This window comes from Diuraphis noxia, unplaced genomic scaffold (assembly GCF_037042655.1).
Source record: "Diuraphis noxia isolate RWA-SAM2 unplaced genomic scaffold, SU_Dnox_SAM2 contig0004, whole genome shotgun sequence".
Lineage (NCBI taxonomy): Eukaryota > Metazoa > Arthropoda > Insecta > Hemiptera > Aphididae > Diuraphis > Diuraphis noxia.
This window is the reverse complement of record NW_028301714.1, coordinates 65,112,134-65,131,029: the sequence shown is the minus strand read 5'-3', so window position 1 is coordinate 65,131,029 and position 18,896 is coordinate 65,112,134. Positions and strand designations below refer to the sequence as shown.

The window sequence follows — 18,896 nt, the reverse complement described above, 5'->3', positions numbered from 1 at the left end:
TTATTTCGTGAGATATCGCAATGGGTAAATTCTCGCGGGACACCCTGTATATATAATCATATGACATATACCTCCAGAAGTGAATTAGCATGTAGACAAATGCACTGAAGCGTCAATTTTTCAAATGATCCAAATCCACTTAATTTTGGTGTAATGTTTAATTTATAATTATTTTTGTAGATACATAATTCATCATCTTTTTAATGGCAACTTATTTGTAATGTACCTAACACTATTATTTCTAGCCTCCCGATAATATATACTACTGGTATTACCGTAATTTAATGAAGGGAAAATAGTCATTTTTATTTATAGAATTACTTCCAACATACTCTCTTAAAGCTGTTCATGAATTATCATATGGTTTTTTTTCTGCTATAATTACACTGTGAAGAATAGTCGTGTTTAAAAGTACCTACCTAATGGCTTATCAATATTTTGAATTTAAAAAAAGAAGATTGTTTATGAATACACTTCAATCTACAAATCTATATTATTGATCCTTAATGACAAGTCAACAAATTAACTTGAAACATTAATTCACATCACTGTAATAACACTATACTAGTGTAGGTATGTTTGTATAGTTATTCATACTGCACGGTCATCTTGAATCTGTTTTAGTCGACTCGAGGACGCGGAATTTTCTCAAAATTGTTGACTTATGTAGCATACAAAATTGATTCGTTATCATCTGTTTTCATTGATAACCAATTAAATACTACTAACATTATCAACAAAAAACCGTTTTAATTAACTGAAGTATGAACTTAATTCAACAAACTAGGTTAGTTAATAAAAAAAACTGTGTAGTTCTAACGTTTTTGAAAACATTTTTTTTTCTCATGATTAAACATAGTTAATTAAAAACAATAAATTATACTAATAAAGTAATAAGTAATTACTATTTTATTTTAAAAATTAATAATATGATCTATATTAAGTGTTAAACTAACATAATTATGTATATTAATGTGTCATTGGTTGAGAGTAATTTATTCATCTGGCATAGATTAACTATAATATTATGTTCAGCCACGGATCCAGAGCACATAATATTGGATTTTGGGAAGGGGAGGACAATCATTTTTACAGCACAAATATAATATATAGGTACATCGCTTATAAATACAGTATGTACAATATGTATACTGTATAGTATTTATAGTAATTGATAGCATCCATTTATAGACATATCGCTCATATTATGTCATTAAGCGGTTGAGGGTAAGAAGCTTAGTAACACTCTGAATCTGTTTTTAAGTACGTTTATACTAATTTATTTAGAGTCGTGTAGACATCAGTCGATCAGTCGACAATTGAATTAGTGCAATCAAAGTATAATCTCACTAAATTTAATAAAATCATATAAGGTTATTCAAACCTTGATTTCGTATAATTTATTAAAACCGATATAACTGTGTAGCAATCACGCATATTCTGTAACAAAAATTAAAAATTAAAATTCATAATTGTTTTGTGTGTATATATTGTGATTTTTAAACGATCATGAGAATTTGATAATTTTTTCAAAACTACATGAAATTAGTAGGTATAAGTTTTTTTCTTATGTATTGAATTAAGGCTTTAAAGTTCAAGTAAAATGCATTTTATGTCTTGAGCATGGGTTTATTTTAGTATGTTCATTATTATGAGAGAAGTTACGGTTAGTGATAACACGAGTCTATATGGCGAAGATTTAAAACACGGTGGTCACCCATCCTGGAACTAGTGACACCGGTTAATGCTTGATTTCAGAATACATTAATTACTGGCGTCAAACACAGCGCCACACTTCTATACCAGGTATATGTTTTTCTTATTGCAATCGACAAAAATCAAAAATATTTATTATATTATAATTTATATTCTTAAAAACTTTTGAAGTTCAAATACTGCAGATTTCACTCAAAGATTTGTAGTCCTTTCAATATAGGACCTGTACTCTAGGTTTACAAAAAGTTGAAACATTAATCAATAAATTAGTAATAATTATAATAAAATTTTCAATAAAATTTATATTTTCATATTAATTTTGTACATGTAAAACAAATATTTAAAAGTAATGTATGTACACTTGTATGTAACATTTCACATAATATGTAAAGTATCCAATATTGATAAATGATAATATCAAATTAGATTCCTGAATGTGGTATAAAATGTCTACAGAAATAGTAGGTGACTAGTGACCTCTGTTTACTCTAATAGTTTTTTTTAATAACGATTTAGTGTTGATTTATAGTTTAACATGTAGGTAGTTGTCTACTCAATGAAAAGATAATAATTAATAGGTATCTTCAAAACCAATTAATTGATTAAGATTCCAACATATTTAAAATGTAAAAATAAACTTTAAATTATTAATCATCAGATTTTTAAATCAACTAGTTAGGATTAATGTCAATATTTAACCAATAACTACTATATTTGACTAAATTGTTATAATATTGGTAAAATAGTAGATAACTTTTTTAATAACTCACCTTAAAAAACATTTCTAAGTTCACAATATTCGTTCCAGTAAATTTTAATTTTTTCTGGTTAGCATTATTCATTCTCATTGTTAACAATATCAATTTTTTGCACTTCATGTCCATTTCGGTCCAATTGCTACTATACAATGCGAATATTACTGAATCATTCTTTAAAAAAAAAATGTGAAAATATGAACATTCGTTAAGAAATTTTAAATGTCTGTGAATTTGGCTGTCTAACATTGTTATCCACAATTTATATTTGGTTATAATCTAGTTAGTAATTTTTAAGTATACACTACTGAGATTATCCAAGAAACATTTAACTCCGGCTAAGTTCTCGAAAGTTGGGCGTTCTTTTTTACCTCCGCATCTGAAAAAACCTAAGTTTAGTAAATTACTTGTAAGTATTTGTTAACACAATATCAGATACCTACTGTGAATCAACAACATTTGACTTATCCCAGAAAATTTAGAAAGTTTAGTCAGCCAACTTGGCTGAGCCAAGCCATTTTTACTTTTCTGGATTTTTATTCCATTCCTGTATTGTGTTTTATAAGTATTTGTAAGATCAAATTCGAAACTTTAAAAACCATATTTTATAATAAATTTTCAGTACCAAAGTGTTTATGGCTGTAAAGATTGTCAACCAATCCTATGAATATTTAGAACAGGATTAGCACGTACCTAAATTTTCTAGTCATTTTCATGTCTGAACAAAAATAAAAACTGAGTGAGTTTTACGAGTATTTCTTACCAGCTCCCCGAAATTGTGCAAATTAATTTCAAAACGGGTTTCAGATATAAATCTAATTTGAATAAAAAAATATAAATAGAAAAAGAATAAAATTGAATAAAAAATCTTAATTGGATAAAAATTCCAAAATAAATTAAAAAAAGCCTATTGCTTAACTATTCAATTTCAATTTTTTATTCAAATTATCTCTTTTCATTCAAATTGGCTATTTTTCATTCAATTTAGAATCTTTTATTCACCTGACCTTAGAATTTTTTGCTCTAATTAGAATTAATTATCCTAATGCAATTTTGCAATTAATTTTATAAATATTAGAATACTTTTTTAACCGACTGGACAAAATTGGCCAGCTGAAAACTTGTAAGATTTGCAAAGATGGTAGGGTGGCCTTGCAATTACTTGTTAATTATAAGGAATCGGACGATACCAGTTTTGAACGTGTGGATTAAAATGGGTAGTTTAAGTAAAGTTTGACCGCCTTTGTTTATTTTTGTTATGAAAATAATTACTTGTGAATTTTAAAATCTTAGATACTGGCTAATTCTTGCTAATTCTATACTAAATTTTAATATGGTATAGATTGATTTGAGAGAAAATGGGATGGCCATCTTCACATTCATACGTAAACACTGTAAGCTACCTACCGAAACTTTGAAAATATCAACTTTAATGTTTCAAATTTTATTTACAAACACTTACGAATTTGATGGAAAATTAAAAGTAGCACAGCTAATCAAACTTTCAAAGATAAGTCTAAATTCTTTAAATCTGATATCTGATATTATCTGATAGTGTGCTTACAAATACTTACAACTTCAGTATTTCTTGTAAATGTATATTATATATCTTTGAAAACAAAGTTTACTATTTAATACGATTTTCAACTTTGAGCATGGTTTCTGATAAAGATAATTGAATCTAGATTGCACTTTTAAAATATATCAATTTAAAATTCACAAAACTCTAAAATAATCATAAAAACGATAAAAGGGGATGCACTCGTATAATTAAATCAGTTTTCGGCATAATTCAATAGCCGTAGATACTTTAAATTTTCATCAATTGGTAATTTTATAATCTTCTATACCTAACCTTCTATAACGGATCAAAAAGAGTATTTAAAATGTCCACCATAAATTATTTTACTATGCAATAGAATATATAATGTAGCAGCAGCATATCCGATATCGGAACAACCGTTTTATCGCCATTGTTAACTTATGTTATTGTAAGTATTAAGTTATGTAGTTATAACTACATGTATGTTTACTTAAATTTAATTTAACTCAAAAGTATGAATGTATATTGTTTTATTTAGGTTGGCATGTAAAAATATTCTTATTTATTATTAAAAATTATACATTATTCAAAAAAATTTTCCTTTCACTTACTGTAAACACAAGAAGATGCCAGTAATCCAAATGACTTATACGTATATAGGTGAGTATTAGTGTAGTGAAACAAGTAGGTGTAGGTAATTAAAGATATAATGACATTTAAGATATTAATTAAAAATCTTTACAAGGACATGATACCCGCATGACACTTTCAAAACAATTGCATATATATGCATAAATAATTAGAATATTAGATAAAAATTTAACGAAAAACAAGTAGGTATAATCGTATTATATAGACACCAACTATTCGTGACCATAAATAACTCAACCATTGGTCATTGGGTATGTATTTGAAAAAAAGCTTTTTCATAGAATCCGAAGACACAACCTCGCTGGACGTTGATTGGCACAAGACTTCATAGATTAGGCAATTTCAACGAAACGGTTCTTCCAAAAGACCTATGCCTTTACTTCTTTAACGCATAAGGTCGATATCGCATTTTAATAAATCAATTATAATATGTGATGAATTGAATCTGGTGCATTCAAAAGTTTCCAACAAAAGAGTTATTATCATACTAATTACTAGGTACCTATATAGCAATCTTATGAGATTCGCATTTCGCTAGATCATATTATTATATGGTATGAGCGCAATGGACGCAGCTCAGTTTTGTACAAATACTTAATAATTAGATTATGAAATTAAACAAAACCAAGTTAAATTAATTTCCACGATTAAATTGTGCAGTGCGATTATTTACAGTACAACCGATGAAGAAATGTTATTGCTCTTAAACGTAGAAATCTTCTTGAAGAACACCTGGTCTTATTGCCTATGAGAAAATAATTACACCATTCTGTGTGGAGGTTTTAATAGAATGTGAAAAACAAGGTGTTGTCGAATAAATAGCATTTAATTCGATTGTATTTTATAAGGCAGGTACTGTGATCTTTTAAGCTTACGTACATAATTGAATACGATAAAATATACTGCAGCTGAAATTCATTTTAATTTATGGATGACAAACATGAGAAAGAGGGATGAGAATTTGGTAATTCAGAAACTGCAGCATTAAATAGTTTTTAATTCAAACTTTCACTATAATGAGAAACATTAAATTTGTGCATACCTTGCGTATATATGTATTGACAGATGCCATGGTATAATACTAATAAAATTAAAATATCATAGTTCACGAATTCCAAATCGATTGCTGAAAAATTATTAATATTTGTTTTTTTTTTTAACATTTTATACGTTTTTAAATGTTAATAAATCACTATAAAACATTGTTTAAATAATATTTAAATAATGTTTAAATAAAGTTTAAGTATTTATATTTTGATTAATGACGAAAATTGAATATTTTATTTTTGTCATTCTTTATTTTCTCTTATATCTAACATTTAACAAAAATCAAATAAATATAAGGGCATCATTGTTGTGTATGTCAATAAAATAGTGTCACAGTCTCACAGAGTAACACGCGCGTATCATAGGTTCGTCATCTCTGTTATATGCAGTATATGAACCATAATGGAATGCATACGTCGATGTTGCAAATAATATTATGAGTTGACGCTGCCGGAGCAACTCTATTCTTCTTTTATCCATTATTTTTGATTTTGATTTTTAAATATCCAACTTATACTTTCTTAGTTATAAAATGATTAAATTACAAACATTTGTAAGGGGAGAAACCATGGTAAAACAAAAAAATGCTAATCTTCGTTATGACAATATCTTTATTTTCTCTTTGGCGTCGCGAGACAGAGTCACCGCTACCACGTAAATTATACTACTGAACGACTGACAAAAATGAATACGCATGTCGTCCGTTCGATCGGTGTACAGACACACACACACACACAATACAAAACAAGATATTACTCTAATAATAATAATAATAATAATATACGACCGGTCCGGATACGGGCGACAAACGATCATAATATTCTATCGGAGGCTAATCATCAGAAAACCCGCGATTAGATTACTGATAAATATAAGTATAATATAAGTAGGTCTAATATAAAATTTTACACATTAAAAACAAGCATCAGACAAAACACAAATTATACTTTGCTAAAGAGGACGCTACACCCGCATGTGTTTTCTCCGTCTTACAAGTACGTAACATTGCAAAAACTGTTTCGCGCGGGAAAGAACCGAGAAGGCTACAGTCATAACTAAAAAACGAAATTCTCACCACAGATAAAAGGGAATTTCGACTGTGCAACGTTGTTTTTATTTTTTTGATATTAGAACTGAAAAAAAAGTTATTCGATTTTGAAAAATGCAAAAATAATGCATTTTGAAACAATAAGAACTTTTTTTCTATTTGTGATATCGAAAAATTGAAAACAACGTTGCACAGTAAAGGTCTATTCACACTACGACGGAACGGTGACGGGACGGACCCGGGTCGGAATTTTATCCGTTGGCGTCAACTGTTCACACTTAGCGGAACGGATTTTATAACCACTGTATTACACTCTTTATTCTATAATTCAATTATACATATATATTATATATATTCCAGGGCTTACACAACGGGGATTAGGGGCAAGAGCCCCTGAATTTTTTTCGGGGTCAATTATCATAACCATTATGTAATATAAAATGACAAAATGTATAAATATGAATGTCATCAGAACTAAGAAGCTTTTATAGATTGATTTTATTGATTATCGTATGAAAATATGGAATGATGTGAAAAAGTGCAGTTCTAACTTATAGTGTTACTTTTTTTGGTAAAAAAGTGAAATGTTCATAGAATAGATAGGTATTATAGTTTATTAGTTTGTGATTTCGGTGGCATAGTCTGATTTATAATTAATACATAATACAAATAAATAATTAATTTCAAAACGGTTTGGTTGTTACATGTTATTTAGTTATTTTAATAGAACCTGGAAACGTTTTGATTCAGTAAATAATCAAAAACCATCAAATCAATAGCAAGTAACATTTTAAATTTTCATTTATTTTTTTTTATAAATGTCGATACAAATTCATTTGTTGGAAAAAAAACTTTGAAAATATAATTTAAAGCTCTTCACACATTGTTACATTAGCATCAGTTTAAAAATATTTAAAATAGGCACATTGACACCATTTACTTTTTATAATTATTTAAAGTTCAAATTTGGATGAAGATAAGCGATTATAGTTGTTTTGTTGTATATTTTCAAAATATTATTCCTGGGTACTTGGAACTTTTAAAATGTATTAGTATATTTTATAGACACTATGTCATTTTTAAATTAAATTTTTTTCTGCTAAAACTAATTTAACCTACTGAAGTATTAATGCTTCATAAGTAGTAAAATAAATTATTTTAATCACAATAATATCATATAACATATACATACTTAGCCTAGTAATATCATAGGCTGACTGACAGTCTTTGCTCAGAATCATTTTTCGTTTACATTGAATACTTATAAACTCAAAGTTAGGTAAAATGCTTGATACAAACAATATGAATGTACCATCCAGCTCTACACTTCCAGGAACATCATATACTGCGCCATTTGTAATATTAGGCGATGAAGCATTTCCTCTTAAAAGCTACTTACTCCGACCCTATCCCGGAAAACAATTGGATTGTGAAAAAAAGAGGATTTATAATTATCGACATTGCCGCACGAGAAGAGTTGTTGAAAATGCGTTTGGGATTTTAACTTAAAAATTTCGAATATTTAATAGGAGAATACAAGCTAACCCAGAAAACGCCGATCTTATTGTGCTAGCATCATGTGTCTTACATAACTTTATAAAAATATACGATGGTAAATCTTCGTATAGTCGGAACGTTACTGAAGGTACACCGTTAAATGAAACTACGCTAAATACTATACAATCTCAAGGCGGAAATGCGACTCAAGAAGCATTTCATGTGAGGGAGCTTTTTACAGATTTTTTCAATTCACCTAGTGGAACAGTTTCGTGGCAAAATGAGTACATTTAATTTTAATTTTTATCTTAAATATAAATAAAGACTTGTAGTTATTATAATTAATTATTATGTATATATTTAATATAGGTAACTAACTAAGCAGATACCTCCTAAGTATATTATTATATTATATATTAAAAATCTATAGACTTAGAAAAACTACAGTTTGTTATTAATAATAAAATTAGGAAAACAATTTAATAATTTGTTTTAAAATTTAAAAATGTCATTTTGTAATAATATACGTTATTTCAGCACAGTATTGGTATTAAGTTATATGAAATAAATAGGTAGGTACTTAACTATTACTATATAGGACATAGGTATAGTGTATGCATTATAACTGTTTATATAAATGTTTTAAATATACCTGGTTGGTTTAATTCTTCGCCTATAATTCTCCAAGTACGATCTTTCCAACTGCTATCGCTATATTTTTTATCACCAAGATCGTACAGCCCAGAGTGTGCTCGCACACATTCAATTAATTTTTCAGCGTTCATTTTAAATTTATAGTAAAAAACTGACAACTGATACACACCTTTTAACCTCAAGTACTGCACTTGGTTACTGATCTGTAGTGTAGTAACTGAACTAATAACTGAAGTAATATTTAGCAAAATGCGAAAACAAAATGTGATTCTACCCATATCCGGCCCGGCCACACATTCCCACTACAACGATTCAAAGAAAAACCCGGACGGATACCCGTGAAAGAATCGTCGAGAAGAATATTTTTAGCGCCCGTCTACGGCCCGTTTCCCCGTTCCGTCGTCGCTCCGGACTAATATGAACGTTTATATTTAAAAATACAGGAACAATATTTTTTCCAGGCACGGACGGGTTCCGGACGGATTCCGGTCCGTCTCCGTTCCGTTGTAGTGTGAATAGACCTTAAGGGTTTTTATAGTATTATGTCGAAGTTTTAAGAGGACGTCTCATCCACATGTGTTGTCTCCATCTTGTGTATGTACACATCTACTAGATAACAAAGTTTCGTTTACTAGTTTCAATAATGTGCTGTAATTTTGATAAAGCAAATTGACCCATTGTTGAACATTTAAGTAAGAACATTATCTGTGTTCTCTCGTTGGTTTTTTACAATATTCTTATTTTTAAATGAGTTATGAGTATGTAAATTAATAATAATTGAAAATTGCACATGAGTTCCGTAACTCACTTAAAAATTAATATATTGTAAACAATCAACAACAGAAACTAGATAATTTTCTTACCTATAAGAGTTCAATAATGCTAAAATAATCGCTCAAATATCATAATAAACAGCACAATATTGAAACTAGTGAATGACAATTTGATATGTATAGTACATTTGTAAAACGGAGATAACACATGCTGTTACGACATTCTCTTGATGAAATAAGGCAAACATTTAAGTATAATTACAAGTGATAATTGATTGCACATCTCCTTAAATGGAAATTTTTGATTTATACAAGTATCATATAATCAATGTAGGTCTCTTGATGAAATAAGGCAAACATTTAAGTATAATTACAAGTGATAATTGATTGCACATCTCCTTAAATGGAAATTTTTGATTTATACAAGTATCATATAATCAATGTAGGTATTAATTTTTATTAATTTTAAATAAAATGTTTAACATTCATTCCTAAATATTTAAGACATGTGTTATCAGTAGGGTTTAGCTTTTAAAGCACTAAATATAACTAAAATATGCACTTTAAAACGCCCTAAAGACATTAAAACGATTAAAAATAAAGACAAATTGAAAAAAAAAAATGTAAAAAGTACGACAAAATATTCTAGAAACAATATTATATAAATACTGATACGAGCCTAATCATTTTAAAATTAAAAAGAGTTTTAGTATTTATTTATTTAATTTTAGTATTTATTTATTTAGTTTTAGTATTTATTTATTTATTTTATTTATATAATAAATAAAAATATTGTTGTCATGGTAAAAATAAGTGTTGAAATATAAACATTCAAAATGTTCGTCATTCATAATTTATTATAGTATTGTAACGGTCACGTCATATTATACATATATCGTTCTTTTGCAATTAAAAGTTATAAAGTCTATTTATATTCTTGTACTTATAGAACTATCGAGCTTCATTAAGTGTTACTTAATTTTATTAATCAAAAATAAACGTACATTTTGATTAATATATAACGATCATGTCAATTATCAGCGAATTGAAGATGTTGAAAGGAGATAATTCGGAAATTGCATCGTCCAAAAATGATGTGATGCAACAAGTTTTCGACGATCTTCGGGGAATTAAACAGAACATTTTGGAAAGTATAGATGATTTGCAGACGTCCGGAACTCTTAGCTCAGTTCCGGAGATGGAGAGATCTTCAGCCGGCGATCCGCTCGTGCTATCCACGACCGATCGTATGTCGCAGGTCTTCTCAGATCTCCGTACAAATCAGCCAAAAATAGTGGAAAGTCATGGACCCGTGGATTTATCGCTAAGCAGAAGATGTAACTCAATGCCCAATATGCCAGTGATGCATAAATCTTCTGTCACCGAGGACCACCCCGAGGATGTCGCGATGGATACACTGTCCAGTGACTCGTGGACGACGGTGGAGGATTCAGTCTCGACTGCAGGCGAGCCACTTGCAGGACCAATCCCGATATTCTATGAGAGTACGACGTTTTGTTACGATACTCCATTGATGAATACGAAAATAATAACGCCTGTTATTTCAGAAAAATACGAGATCGAACTTGCCCCGTCTACGCTATTGGTTCAGCCGTCTGAGATCGATGGTCTCGAGGATTTGATACCTCGCACTCGAGGCATTCGAGCAGTATCGATGCCCAACATTGCTATACAGTTTGGTGAGGTCGACTCGGAATCTGTAGGCGGCTTGTCAAAACGGTCTGAATCGGTTAGTTCCTTGGAACTGATAACCGACGTCGGTGGTAGTGATGGTGCTGGAAAGGAGCCAACGATAACCCCGGTTATTGCAAGGCGACGTAAATCATTATGGAGTAGGACAAAAAAATTCTTCTTACTAATGATTTGTTGTGGCTCTAGTAATATGCCCCTTAATTAAATGTTAATTATTTTACATCATAATATATGATTCAATGTATATTTTAATAATATTATCAATTTAATCGTTAAAACATTTTTTTTTATTATTATCATAAATTAATCAATATACATATTTATATTGTGATAGAGATATGTCATAAAATATATATTTTCGAAAACTTTATGTGATATTTAAAGCCTTAAAGTTTTGTTTGCATTATCTAAACACACGACTATTTTCAAAGTATCTATATTATAGTACTTAATAAAAATTGTTTTTTTTCAAGAACTTCACTTGAAAAGGATTTGCATCAGTGTATACTTGTCTAATGTCTAAGATTTCGGTTGTATATTCTTTATTAATTTATTTTTAATGCTAACTTAGAGGCAACATTTTTTAACAAGTCAAAATCATCAATTTCTAATAAATTGTAGGTACTAAAGAACAATGTTTTTCAAAAACTAATTGTCATACAAATGTTTCTAATTATACTCATTTATGCATAGATTCTAGGTAATATTTCTTCTGTTGTAGTTTATACGAAAACCGTGACTTTCACAAACCCTGTACTATCATACGTTGCAATTATTACGAATAATTTCAATAATTTCATAGTATGATTTAAGTTAAAAATTAACTATACATTTTTAAAGTGTTCATATACGAAAGATATTACTAAACATTAATTTAAAAAAAAGACAATAAAATTATTAGAATTTCATATCAAAATTTATGTACCGAATACAAAATAGACTACCTGTAAAATATATACAATATTTTCACAAATCACATACATATATTCCAGTTTGCCGAGTTTATTAACGATACATAAGTAGTATTTAAATTAAAACCAATTAAATAACATACAAATAATCGGTTATTCGTATAAATGTTCATAGAATTCCTGGAATTAATGCAGTATAGCCATTTTATTATTAACAGATAATATTTTTGAGGACAAGTCTTAGTAAAACAATTATACCTCTAAATAATAAAATGTCTATACCACATTACTCGTAGGAGTTCAATGTACGTTTAGACGAATAAACGATTCGTTGTGTTATTTGATTGGTATTTATTTTATGATATTACCTATGTGTATTATTGATATACGCGTCAAACTATTACAGCATTAATGTATGCGGTTTGTGAAAATATTGTCTATATTCTACAGGTTTTGTATATTGTATACGGTAAAATAATGTATTTCGTATATGACAAATTGGACATTTTTTGCATGAAATTCTAATTCGGCATACTTTGTAACATCATTTGTATATACGAAAACTTTAAACGGTTATGGTTGATGCATAACTTTATCCATACGATGAAATTATTCGTACATATGAGTGGTGATAATTTGTAATAACTTATGATAATACAGGGTTTGTGAAAGTCACGGTTTTCGTATAAACTACAACAAAAGAAATATTACCTAAAATCTATGCATAAATGAGTATAATTAGAAACATTTGTATGACAATTAGTTTTTGAAAAACATTGTTCTTTAGTACCTACAATTTATTAGAAATTGATGATTTTGACTTGTTAAAAAATGTTGCCTCTAAGTTAGCATTAAAAATAAATTAATAAAGAATATGCAACCGAAATCTTAGACATTAGACAAGTATACACTGATACAAACCCTTTTCAAGTAAAGTTCTTGAAAAAAACAATTTTTATTTTATTAAGTACTATAATATAGATACTTTGAAAATAGTCGTGTGTTTAGATAATGCAAACAAAACTTTAAGGCTTTAAATATCACATAAAGTTTTCGAAAATATATATTTTATGACATATCTACTGTGAAAAACATTTAAATTGTTTGGTTAGGTTGTTAGGTGGTTAGGTATGTTTGGACATATCTCTATCACAATATAAATATGTATATTGATTAATTTGTATAATTTTATTTCAGGCATGTGGTAAACTGTTGTTTTTTTAAACATGTTTTTAATATACAAATATTTTTTTACTAATTATCATATAATTATGATCACATGTTATCTGTCGTTACATGCGTATCTAATAAAAAGTGAAAAAAGGGAATTAATTTACTGTACCGGTTTTGCGAAAATTAAATAAAGAACAAAAGTTTATCATATAACACTCATGCCCCCTACCTACTCTTCAGTTTCACCAGATGTCCGAATCATTGTCAATTATTATCAGTATTTATCTCACACTAAGTGTCATTAAAATTAAAGTTTAACTATTTAAAATCGGTAATTATAAATTATTTTACATCTATGTCTCATCTAACGATGTAATATGATGAACATGCGGGTGTAACTTGTCAGACATATATTGTTTTTTGTTAAGTCACACGTCAATATAAAATGAGCTAAATCGCATGTCGAACAACCATAGGCGTGTCTAGACCTTTGACGCAGAGGGTGCAACCTGGTGCGAACCCAAGGGACTATAATGGGCCTTTGTCCTCTTTTTTGAACAATTTTTCTTAATTCATGGTGCCATTTGAAATCGCAGAGGGTGCAGGTGCATACCCTACACCCCCCGTGGACACGCCTATGCGAACAACGTTTATCGCCAATTCAATATATTAGTATTGCTTTATTTTTTTGCGTAAACACGCTAATCTACGTCCTGTCTGTAAACATACGTCAATACATAACTTTGTGGGTATTTCATTCAGTTGAAGCATTTCAATAGCCAATGAGGGGAACGGATTGTCCCCTCCCGTAAATAGCTAACAAATATATCAATGTTTAATGAAATCTAAAATTGAGGAACAATTAAATAAGCTTGCCCCCCTCTATGATGAATTTCTAGTTACGCCCGATGACTGTAATCGTGTGTGTTTGGTACATAAATTGATAAAAGTAGACGTCGAAAAATTGCAGTGATTCCACAAGGAAACAAATGTTGAGAAAAGGTAGATATATACCCAGCGTTCGAGATATTGGTAAAAATTAGTTTTGTTCAGAGTTTCAGATTAGAAAACTTTGTGTTTATATCTAAGGCGTGCCATCAATACACCGATGTAATTTTATTTTATTAAGGCTCTTAATATATTGTTACAATAGCAGTTGAAAAATAAAATAAATTCATAGTCACAATTTTTTTTTTTAAGCATTCCAATTTTGAATTTTGACATAATACGTAATAATCACAAAAATTCGCAAATTGTTTTAAGCTAGGAATTCATAAAAAATTTTCTTTTTAAATCTAAGATTTGAAAATTTAATACAAGATTCCTTACAAATTTGTCAATCTTTATCACAAAAAAAATGTCCACCGGAAATTCAAATTAAATTTTTATTAGCATTTGAACATATTGACAAAAATTCGTCAAAACAATGAATATTTGCAAATTATTTTGTAGTCAAAATTCATAATATTGTTTGTATTTATATCTAAGGTCATAAAATTTAACACCAAGTTTTCCACAAGTTTTGCTTCAAATAGCTATAGAGAAAATTTGAAGCGTCATTATAGGAAAAATGTTTTGAGCGTTTGAGTTTTAAATTTTTATGAAATCGCGTAATGATAACGATTTATCTTCAAACCAGGTATATGTATATCTATGATAATATAAAGTATTATGAATTATGATAACTACATGCGAACAATTTAATCGTTGGTTGTAAGTAGGTATGTCCAAAAAAAAATAATGATTAACATAATATATTAAACTTTGCAATAATTGTAGTTTATTAAATTGAATAATTTTGAAACATTACATGTGTATTTTACAGCATGAAAAATAGCATCTAAGATCTAAACTAGGGCATAAAAATTAATCTTAATAATATTATTAATTTTATTTCATATGGGAAACATATTTTAAACGTGTGATAACTGAGAGGTATTTTGAACTACAGAAGGCCTTTTTGATTTAAAGGTACACCCCGCTATGAATTCCTAGATTCACCTATGGACGCTATGGTTATTTGGCGTGTAGATAGATTATATGTTTTTATAGATTCAAAGCCATGCAATGAACACATTGTAATATTATATTACAATTATGTGTTTTCTTAGTTTTTCGTTTTGGTCAGTAGTTACAAGTAACTGAAATAACTTACTTACTGAATAATGACCAAATATGAATTATGGGGGAAAGTGTTGGACAGTCAAATTCACTACCTAACATACTTGTAAACCTATAACTGTATTAATCGTTGAATTCAATTATTTTTTGCTCAGTATAATATATTATTCATTTTTGTAGAGCTAGCAAAATGTTTAAACTTTAAAAAGTATGTAAGTATAGATAACATTACACGCAAGTTCATAATACCTGCATAATTATGACTTTCACTTATTTTTTATTTATACTTAATTGAACAATGCAATTCAAATCTCAAATATGATCATTTGAAAAAAAAAATAATTGCATTCAATACTAAAATAAGCTTAAAGGTACCAACATGTCTGATGCGAAATATGTATTATAATTTATAATAATATAAAAATAATGCATAATAAATTACTTGATCGTGTAAATTTCCAAATAAATAACACACCATAAATATTTGAAACAAGGTTATAGGAATTGCACAAAATATTTTTAACGTAGAAGCTTCGGAAGTCTTAATTTTAACATCGTCGGAGAAACTCTGAAACCATTTTATTCTAGATAAGTAAACATTTCATAAGTACCTAAGTTAGGTTACAAATAATACTAAGCACACGTGAATTGAACATGATATTAATTCTTTATGAAAGCGGACAAAATCAAATTTAATATTATTACGCAATTGTCTTACTATTATGGAACAAAAACAAAGTACGATAACCGAAATCGACATGATGACAACATGTAACAACACAGCTGGTTTGAATATAGTTAAAAATTCAACGTATTTTCTGAAAAAAAAAAAATAAAATAAAATAATCATTTTATGTATATGTGAAGACATTGAGAATCACCCCCTCTCCTCAATATCAATATTATATTTCGTGTTTTGAGAGGCGAATTATTGTAAACTCCCACGTTTCAGAAAAAGTACATTTATCTTTATTTATTTTGTATTTCAAACAATCATTTTGATATTAAAACTAATTTGGGTGATTTTCAGAATTTGTGGTAACCATTTAAGTGTAAATTTGGAAAACTTGAGAAATCTGGGGTAATATTTGATGATGTCCCCCATCACATAAAAGATTTCATTACTGAAATATTTTTTAAAATTGGTTTTTTTAATAGTTTGTTATTCATAGGTGTTTGCTCTTACTTCATAACTGCTTGATGATCCATTATAATTGTTTTTAATTCTTCATAAAATATTAAACTGTGTTCGTTATTACATTTATTTATTTTTTCACTTGTTTGATCTACAAGTAAACAGAACAATATTCAATATTGTTTTCATTTAAAAAATAATTGTGTACATTTCAATTTGTATGGTTGTATACGAAAGGAATTTAAAATTGTTTAGTTTATCATCAGAAGCTGATGCCACAAGCTCCGGTTTTCTTTAACAGAATCTATTTGGTACGCTCAAAAGGTTAAAATTGAAATTCTCATAAGCGTCAGGAAAAACAAAAAATGTCAAGCAAAATTGTAATTTTTACGTAAAACTAATTTTATTTTTAAATTATTGTTGATACTAAATTTTTCATTACAAAACCTTCAAAATGTAATATGAGGTTCCTTATAAGGTTAATTAAATAATTTATAATTATAAAATTAAAATAAAAGTTTGTCTTAATAGTATATCTTTAAGAGAACTCCACATTCCCGCAAGTGCTGTGTCCGTATAACAAGTGCATGACAGCAAATTTTACGCTCAGCATTTACGACTTACGTTTACTTCTGTTAATTTAAAATTTAGACTGAACTGACCTCTCATAAGAATTAAAGGTAATATTATTATCAAGAGAATATCTTGGAATTTGTATTCTATTTTTATTTTAAAGCGAGTGACGAGTAAAAAAAAAAACAAGATTTGGTAAGTTTAGTAAGTAAATAGTTAAACTGGTAGTTAACTTGACTGTACATGATGATGACAATTATACACATGGATGTGTGTGGATTGTATGTAATAGGTGGTCTCACCTCTTACTTCTCTACTTCATTCAGGCGCAGCTCATTTAATATTATAAATGAATCGCGGATATTCCCTCCCAATTTGTTATTGGTAGTGTAGGAACTCTTCCTCGGGTAATTTTTTAGTTTTTTATGTAGATATAAAATGTATCAATGCATTACACAATGTGCCTAAGTAGGCATATACCTAAAAGTTTGTACTCACCAATAATTAGGAAATGAGAGTCTTGAGGCGATTTATGTCCGACCGATTCGATAATGCGTGGCAAATCATTTGCATCTGACACCTTATAGCTAAGCATAATGTAATCAGAAAAATGTCAAATACGATTTTTGTCAGTAAGGAAATGAAGATACATAATGCCTCGACAATGTAAAACCCATTGTAGTGTGCATTGTATGTTTCATCAGATACAAATAAATACAAATTTATTAAATTTTGTCGGTAATTGCTAACCGAACCATTGTGATTTTTGATCAGTAAAATATCGTTCGACAGTACTATGGAACTACCGACGTAAATTATCAGTGAAATAAAATACGTCACTAAAATTGCAGTAGTTAACCTCGTAGAAAGTTTTCTCCAACGATCCAGTATGTGTCGGTTCCGGTGGCTGTGACATGTAAAACCGTACCGAGTGATAGTTAAACAGTTCCATATGCCGTTGGAGTGGTAGACTAGAACACACAACTGGCAGAAAATGTTCCAAGTGTAGAAACTTTTCCAATAATAATCTATACTTAACATCATATTGTCCGTCCCATAGTACACACCGCTAACGGTCAACATCGTCGTAATTATAAACGAATAGATCACAACGATTGCGACAAAAATGTGATAGACGCTTTTCCCACGACATATTGTAGTAATTGCTGGTTTCCAAACTGTATATAAGCATATAAGTTTTTCCAATATTGTATTTGAAACGTAGTTTTCCTTGTGTCGAATATCCATCAAAAAAAAAAAATTTTTATTGTACTAAAATGTTAAATGAGAAACAAATAATATTATGTTGATAATATAGAAAATATGGTTGTGCACCTCAGTTGAATTATCTTCAATTGCGAGTTCGACGAGTGTAATACTGTCCACCTTGCTGTTCGTTTGAATCTTCTGTGACTGTGGAACTCTTCGACCTACTTGTACATGATGGTTAAAGCTTAAAATATTTATTGCCATGAAAGTAAATCAAATATTCCGCAGTATTTTTACTGTTTATTCTCGTTATTTCGTGTTCGGTACTCTTAAATTATATAATCGTAATTTTAATATTTATACTGTGGACATCTATA

The 18,896-nt window shown here is 28.8% G+C and overlaps 1 pseudogene; it reads right to left on the bottom strand.

The window, feature by feature from the left end:
* Positions 1-1,374: 1,374 nt before the first annotated feature.
* LOC149056363 (uncharacterized) lies at positions 1,375-18,558 on the bottom strand (annotated as a pseudogene).
* Between the last annotated feature and the right edge of the window lie 338 nt (positions 18,559-18,896).